The 7,553-nt window shown below is 33.4% G+C and overlaps 1 protein-coding gene across 5 annotated transcripts in view; it reads right to left on the bottom strand.

Annotated features, from left to right (window-relative positions):
• LOC106468876 overlaps positions 1 to 7,553 on the bottom strand; it is a 51,231-nt gene that overhangs the window by 16,247 nt on the left and 27,431 nt on the right. The window contains exon 1 of one of the 5 annotated variants that reach the window (XM_022397238.1): positions 1,644 to 1,725. The exons of the other annotated variants lie outside the window; for them this stretch is intronic. The gene's annotated coding sequence lies outside the window, so the exon portion shown is untranslated. Of the gene's footprint in view, positions 1 to 1,643; positions 1,726 to 7,553 lie in introns of those variants that run through there. 5 annotated transcript variants of the gene reach the window in all.

The raw sequence follows: 7,553 nt of genomic DNA, 5'->3' as shown, positions 1-7,553 counted from the left end.
GAGTTGTAATTTCATAAATATACGTGTATTTTAGAGTTGGAATTTCATAAATATACCTGTATTTTAGAGTTGTAATTTCATAAATATACGTGTATTTTAGAGTTGGAATTTCATAAATATACCTGTATTTTAGAGTTGGAATTTCATAAATATACCTGTATTTTAGAGTTGGTATTTCATAAATATACCTGTATTTTAGGGTTGTAAGTTCATAAACATACCAGTATTTTAGCGTTGTAAGTTCATAAATATACCTGTATTTTAGAGTTGTAAGTTCATAAATATACCTGTATTTTAGCGTTGTAAGTTCATAAATATACCTGTATTTTCGGGTTGTAAGTTCATAAATATACCAGTATTTTAGCGTTGTAAGTTCAGAAATACACCGGGGGACCAGGAACTAAAGATTTATAAGACTTAACAACATAAATATCAGGCTTATATTCTTTGAATGACGGAGTTTTCAAGCATCAACCTGTCAACATTTGTCTAATTGGTAGTTTTTTGCTTTTTTTTATACTTATCCAATTTTGTAAAATTTACCTATATTCTTAAATAATTGTGGATATGTGTATATCTTTCTCTATATGTATATATGAGCAAACCAATTCGGATAAAAATCCTATCTGGATATAAATATTCTATAAACAGCACGAATATTAGTATATAAAACTGTATCAAAAGAGGAAATAAAAATATTAAATAGAAACGGAAGTGAAAAACCTTCTATATAATAGCTTTTCCATAAGGAAATAAAACATCGTTACAAATAGACGTCCAATTAGTGGTTAGAACCTTATATAGAACTAAATGCTCCAAAGGAGGTAAAAAGAACCTCATATATAAATAGGTGCTCAATATGAAAGTAGACACCTTATTAGAAAAAAAGACAGAGTATAAGAGAATCAAAGTGATAAAGAAAGCTTCTTATATATGTTAATATAATAAACAGATCATAATATAAATTTATATATGTATATATTTTTACACTGGGATGTGTTTACTATAACTGCAAAATCATTTTTGTAAAATGTTATTGTTTCCATCCGGGACTTTAAAAGTACAGATACTTTGAGTAATGCTACATCTATTCAATATTGTTCTTTACTTTCATATCTTAATTACATAGATTCTTTTAAACACACTTAAAGCAATTAATTAATTTTCTTTAGCTAGAAAATCCGAGTTGTTGTTTGCCTTTTTCCAACGTACTACTAGAAAAAGTACGATAAATAAAAAAACGTACATATAAATCAGAAGTATCATCCTTTCAAGTTAATTAATTTCCTTGTGTATCCAACAGCAAGGAAAGGCGACAGGACGTAATTAGTTTAGTTAGACTGGATGCGTCCAGGTAGCCTTCTTAATACCCAGTATTTTTCATCTTGAACTATAAGGAGTTAGCCACGTACAATGAGATAGCGTGACGAATCACTGAGTACTGATTAGACGTTTCCTGTTCTTTTTTTTCTTTTTTTCTTTTTTTTGCTTACTCCACATACGATTTTCTAAACTTTTATCAAAAAAGGCAGTGCTACGGCGAGAGAGAAACAAAGAATTCGTATTTCAAAAGAGCACTACGTGCCAGACACATGTTCCTAAGATAGTTTAACCCTAGTTTCTACTCGTGTAACTTTCCTTACCTGAAAGATAAGCCTTAATCTCTTTGTGAAAGTCCGAACTAGTTACGGTATCTCCAAGACTGATATTCAAATGAAGATTTCGTTCATTAGCCTACATAGAAAAGGCGGTTTTTGTGTAGTTGCAACGCCATTGAAATCGTACTTAAGCACTTGGAGATTGAAAAATATATCTTCAGTTCATATATATATATATATATATATACTTCTGTTTCCTTAGTTTGCAGTACGAGTATTCAGAATGTTCCACTACATTAAAAAATATAATTGTGCACTAGAACACCACGTGAACAAAACGTGGGCGAGCCGTATTCAGGAGTGTTTGGTAACTTTCTATTTGATGCCGACTCGTTATTTTCTTTCTCTTTGGCTGCTGCACTGGACCATATCACCGTCAATCTCTATTCGTTTAGTTTCCTATTTATGTCACATTTTCATTTGAAAAACGACGAGGAACGACGATAATTAACAAAATCTTAACACTCGAGTCCTGAAGAGTCCTCGAATTGTTTAATACTTCACCGAAAAAATTCGTATCAGACAACAATTACGGAGGGTTCTGTTCTCACCTCTAACACGCTGTTTTCTCATGAAATTCCAAAATATTAAAACTAACATTTTTTTTTTATTTACTTATTGCTCGTGTGTTTTAGAGAAAAGTCACATTGAGATATCTGTTGTTTCCACCACGGGAAGTCGAACCCCGAATTGTTTAGTGTCCATATACTTAGCGCTGTCTCACCGAGACTTCTTTATTTTAAAAATTGTAATCTTTCATTGAAATATAAATATAGTGAGTCAACGGTAAGTTTACGAACTTACAACGCAAAAGTCCGTGGTTCGATTCCAGCGGTGGACAAAGTTCAGGCAGACCATAGTGAAGCTTTTAGTTTTGCACTAAGAAACACGGACAACATCAAGATAAATATATATATATATCACACATATGAATATATTTATAGATTTATATACGGACTATTGTATCCATTATGTTGTAAACTTTAGAAGTAGAAATGACAAAACCGATATAAAAATGATATTTAACTAGTTTGTAATGTTTTCAGAATATAATGGAATCAAATAAAGGATATGCTATTCGAAACAACGATATAAATACACAAACACAATTCCTAGAAATATTACCCGCCAAATATTGGTTCCCTAGACTACCTTGAGATAAGAGTTTCCTGATGTTACTGTAATCTCTGTCATTAAGTTTGGATATAAGCATACTTAAGTAACGTGTTCTCTACGCAGAATAAGGAAAACCTTATATAACATACGCGCGTTACATACTGTTTAACAAAGTAGTACCGATTTAGTACGTGCAGAGAATCCGTCCCTAACACTAATTTGGGTAAATGGCATATATATTAATACTGCACTAGTAAATGTAAATAGAATTAGGGTTTTTATTTGTTCTTGGGTCCGATACAACTTTACATAAAGCTTAGAATATTATGTTTATGTCATAAATGTAATAAAAAAAAAACACTTACGGTAAGTTTTTTCGCCCTTTTCGTTCAGAGTCCCCCAGTGACTTAGCGGAAAGTCTAAAGCCTTATAATGCTGAAAACTGGGTTTCGATACCTGCACATTTAGCCCATTGTATAGCTTTGTGCTTAACAAATAAACACATTTTTCATTTGTTCAGATATCTACAAAATTGTACTTATTTTTTATCAATGTCTTAGGAATTGAATTAAAGTTGTATTTTACAAACTTAAATTTGATAATGTTAACCAAAGAAGGCTTATTTATACTCGCTGGCTGTGAAAGGTTGATTTCTGCTTAAAATAGAGACGAAAAATAACAACTTTTCTTATTCGGTTTTGTCTGCATAGAGGCAACCAATGAAATGAAAGTGTGATCTGATATTGTAGGAAACCCCTCTTTACTTTAGTAAACACAAGCTGAAAATAACCAATAACAATAACCTGCTCATGACTGTTCAAACCATTACAATAAGACAGGCAAGGGGCTGTTTGCACAGTGTTGAGCGTCGCCCCATTTAAGGGGCTGTATGCACAGTATTGTGTGTCACCCATTTAATGGGATGTTTGTACAGTGTTGTGTGTCACCCCATTTAAGGGTATGTTTGTACAGTGTTGAGCGTCACCCCATTCAAGGAGCTGTGTGCACAGTATTGTGTGTCAGCTATTTACAATGTTGTGTGTCACCCCATTTAAGGAGTGTTTGTACAGTATTGTGTGTCACCCCATTTAAGGGGATGTTTGTACAGTGTTGTGTGTTACCCCATTTAAGTGAATGTTTGTACAGTGTTGTGTGTCACCCCATTTAAGGGGATGTTTGTACAGTGTTGTGTGTTACCCCATTTAAGGGAATGTTTGTACAGTGTTGTGTGTTACCCATTTAAGGAGGTGTTTGTACAATGTTGTGTGTCACCCCATTTAAGGGGATGTTTATACAGTGTTGTGTGTGTTACTCCATTTAAGGGAATGTTTGTACAGTGTTGTGTGTTACCCCCATTTAAGGGAATGTTTGTACAGTGTTGTGTGTTACCCTATTTGAGGAGCTGTTTGCACAGTATTGTGTGTTACCTCATTTAAGGAGTGTTTGTACAGTGTTGTGTGTTACCCTATTTGAGGAGCTGTATGCACAGTATTGTGTGTCACCCATTTAAGGGGGTGTTTGTACAGTGTTGTGTGTCACCCCATTTAAGGGACTGTATGTGCAGTCTTCAATGGCGCCCTCTTGTCAGGTCCATACCCCACATATAAATACGGTTTTTAAATCTCTTTAAGTTCTATCGAGCGAATAAACTGAGAGCTGTGAAATAAAGCTAAATCCAGTGAAATCTCCATCCCCATACGAGTTAGATTTATTGTTGTTAAAATACAGGTTTATTTAATAAAAAAATAAGAATGTATCTCAAAACAGACTATAAGTACGACTCATACTAAACCACGTGATGCTAAAAGTGTTTATGACGAATCAAACGTTTTGTCACTAATAAGTCCGCGTTGATTGGATATGTTTAAACTTTGACACCTCTAAAACGCATAATGATGATTAGGTGAGAACAGGCATGACTCGGTCATATTATTGCCCACCTTTTAATTATGACGTAACTTTCATTCATTGTTACCACTTTATTTGTTGACGAATTAAATTTTCTTTAACGCGAATCATTGTTTTTAACTCTTCTGTTTGACCTTAGTTTGACTAAGTTTATCCCTTTAAGCGATCGTGAAGGTAACCCTTGAAAAAAAAAGCGAAAAAAAAAATACCATAAAATACTACAATTTCAGTTGGCTTGTGTATTTTTCCAGAGCAAAACTACAGAACGAGCCGTCCACGTTGTGTCCATCGCGAGGAATCGAATTCCGCAATTAACCGTTATAATCTCTCCAGTTTATCAGTTTCACAGTTTTTGTTATTCTTATTTTGTTTTGGTTTTACTTACAAATAAAAACTACAACAACAACAAAACTGGGGTTTAGGTTTAACGTCTAGAAGTCAATATACTAGTGTTGTAATAACTGTATCAGATGTTTTACTTACAAATAAAAACTACAACAACAACGAAACTGGGGTTTAGGTTTAACGATCAGAAGTCAATGTACTAGTGTTGTAATAACTGTATAAGATGTTTTTCATGAATTATTGTTTTTTATTGATGGCTGGATTTCCTTGTTACAACAGTGGATAATAACAGGCTTTAGAAATAAAATACAATAAAATTATTATTTTAAACTTCGAATAGTACGAATTCTAAACATAGCCAATCTTAAACTTCATCTAGTAAAACCAAACGCAGAGTTACCTGTTTTAGAGATAACAATGTATTTGAATATATCATTTGGATATCAATTTACATTGACAAAAACTTATATCCACATCTTTTAAAAGAAAAAATCTGATATAGTTGTTACAACACTAGTACATTGACTTCTAGACGTTAAGCCTAAACCCCAGTTTTGTTGTTGTTGTAGTTTTTATTTGTAAGTAAAACATCTGATATAGTTGTTACAACACTAGTACATTGACTTCTGGACATTAAACCTAAACCCCAGTTTTGTTGTTGTTGTAGTTTTTATTTGTAAGTAAAACATCTGATATAGTTATTACAACACTAGTACATTGACTTCTGGACGTTAAACCTAAACCCCAGTTTTTTCAAGTAAAACATCTTATACAGTTATTACAACACTAGTACATTGACTTCTGGACGTTAAACCAAATCCCCAGTTTTTTCAAGTAAAACATCTTATACCCTAGTGTTGTAATAACTGTATAAGATGTTTTACTTGAAAAAAACTGGGGTTTAGGCTTAACGTTCAGAAGTCAATGTACTAGTGTTGTAATAACTTACATTGACTTCTGGACGTTAAACCTAAACCCCAGTTTTTTCAAGTAAAACATCTTATACAGTTATTACAACACTAGTACATTGACTTCTGGACGTTAAGCCTAAACCCCAGTTTTTTCAAGTGAAACATCTTATACAGTTATTATAACATTAATGTATTGTCAGCTTGGCAGTATAATCTCAAATTCCAGTCGATTTGCAAATGTTTTTGAGTCCAGACGAAAATTTAAATTAACTCTGCCAGAAACGTATTGTTGTCGTTATTGACTCAACTAACGCAGCCTTACTTTGATTGACTGGTATAACTATTTAAACCAGCAGTATAAGAATTAATAATGCAATACAGAGCCATTTAAAAAAATAAATTTAAATGCGTATATTTAATACCCATTCAAGCTTAATTACTCTGAAAATATTCAATAGAAAACAATGAATAGGAACCGACTGCGTAAGCTTCCTTTGGTGGGCTATCGACAGTTTACAACAGACAAGGTTTTCTTCGGATAGAAATTGCTGTTAAAGCTACTCATCTTTTATGTAGTTTAGTATTTACAAAGATGCCAATTATACACAGACGCCGTGCTTTAAATGTCAACTTGTAGAATGTGTACGTATATTTGAATCAAAGTCTTGTCGTATCTTTGTTATCATTTTACCTTCATGCACAATAACATCTACCTAATGACCCACCCACAGAGACCATAAATAAACACGTGTAGTGTAGGGAAAGAGGTGTACTGGGGGATTTTGTGAAATCACATACAAGGGCAACTTTAATCAAATGACGGATTACTGGGGGATTTAGTGAAATCACATACAGGGGCAACTTTTATCAAATCCAATGACGGAGTACTAGGGGAGGGGGGAGGGTTAGTGAAATCACATACATTCAAACCACAAATCGTAATTGGTAAATTACACCAAGTGACTGTTCAGACATTCAAACCACAAATCGTAATTGGTAAATTACACGGAGTGGCTGTCGAGACATTCAAACCACAAAGCGTAATTGGTAAATTACACTTCACTAACTTAATCCAGTTTACACCACAACATTTGCTTTTCACGTAATTTCATAATATAAATATTGTCTGAACCGCTACTATGTCTGTTGTATCCCAGCCAATCTGATGAACCTTGGTATTTGACGAAAGGCTTCGTCGGCACTGGATATGGTAAATATCGTGCATTTGACATATTGTTATTCATCTTTCTTCACGCTCACACTTAAGTTCTTAGACTTGGTTAAAACAACTACCCAATAAACTCTTCTCATAGTTTGTACTCCTTTAAACACAGACCATACAAATTAGTTTCACAGTTTTTACTTTAAAAACAGACCCTACAAACTAATCTCACAGTTTTTACTCCTTTAAAAACAGACCTTACAAACTAATCTCACAGTTTGTACTCCTTTAAAAACAGACCCTGCAAACTAGTCCCACAGTTTGTACTCCTTTAAAAACAGACCCTACAAACTGGTCCAACAGTTTGTACTCCTTTAAAAAGCGACCCTACAAACTAGTCCCACAGTTTGTACTCCTTTAAAAACAGACCCTACAAACTGGTCCAACAGTTTG

This window comes from Limulus polyphemus, unplaced genomic scaffold, assembly GCF_000517525.1.
Source record: "Limulus polyphemus unplaced genomic scaffold, Limulus_polyphemus-2.1.2 Scaffold3199, whole genome shotgun sequence".
Taxonomy (NCBI): Eukaryota; Metazoa; Arthropoda; class Merostomata; order Xiphosura; family Limulidae; genus Limulus; species Limulus polyphemus.
The sequence above is the reverse complement of the archived record's forward strand: the minus strand, read 5'-3'. Positions and strand labels throughout refer to the sequence as shown.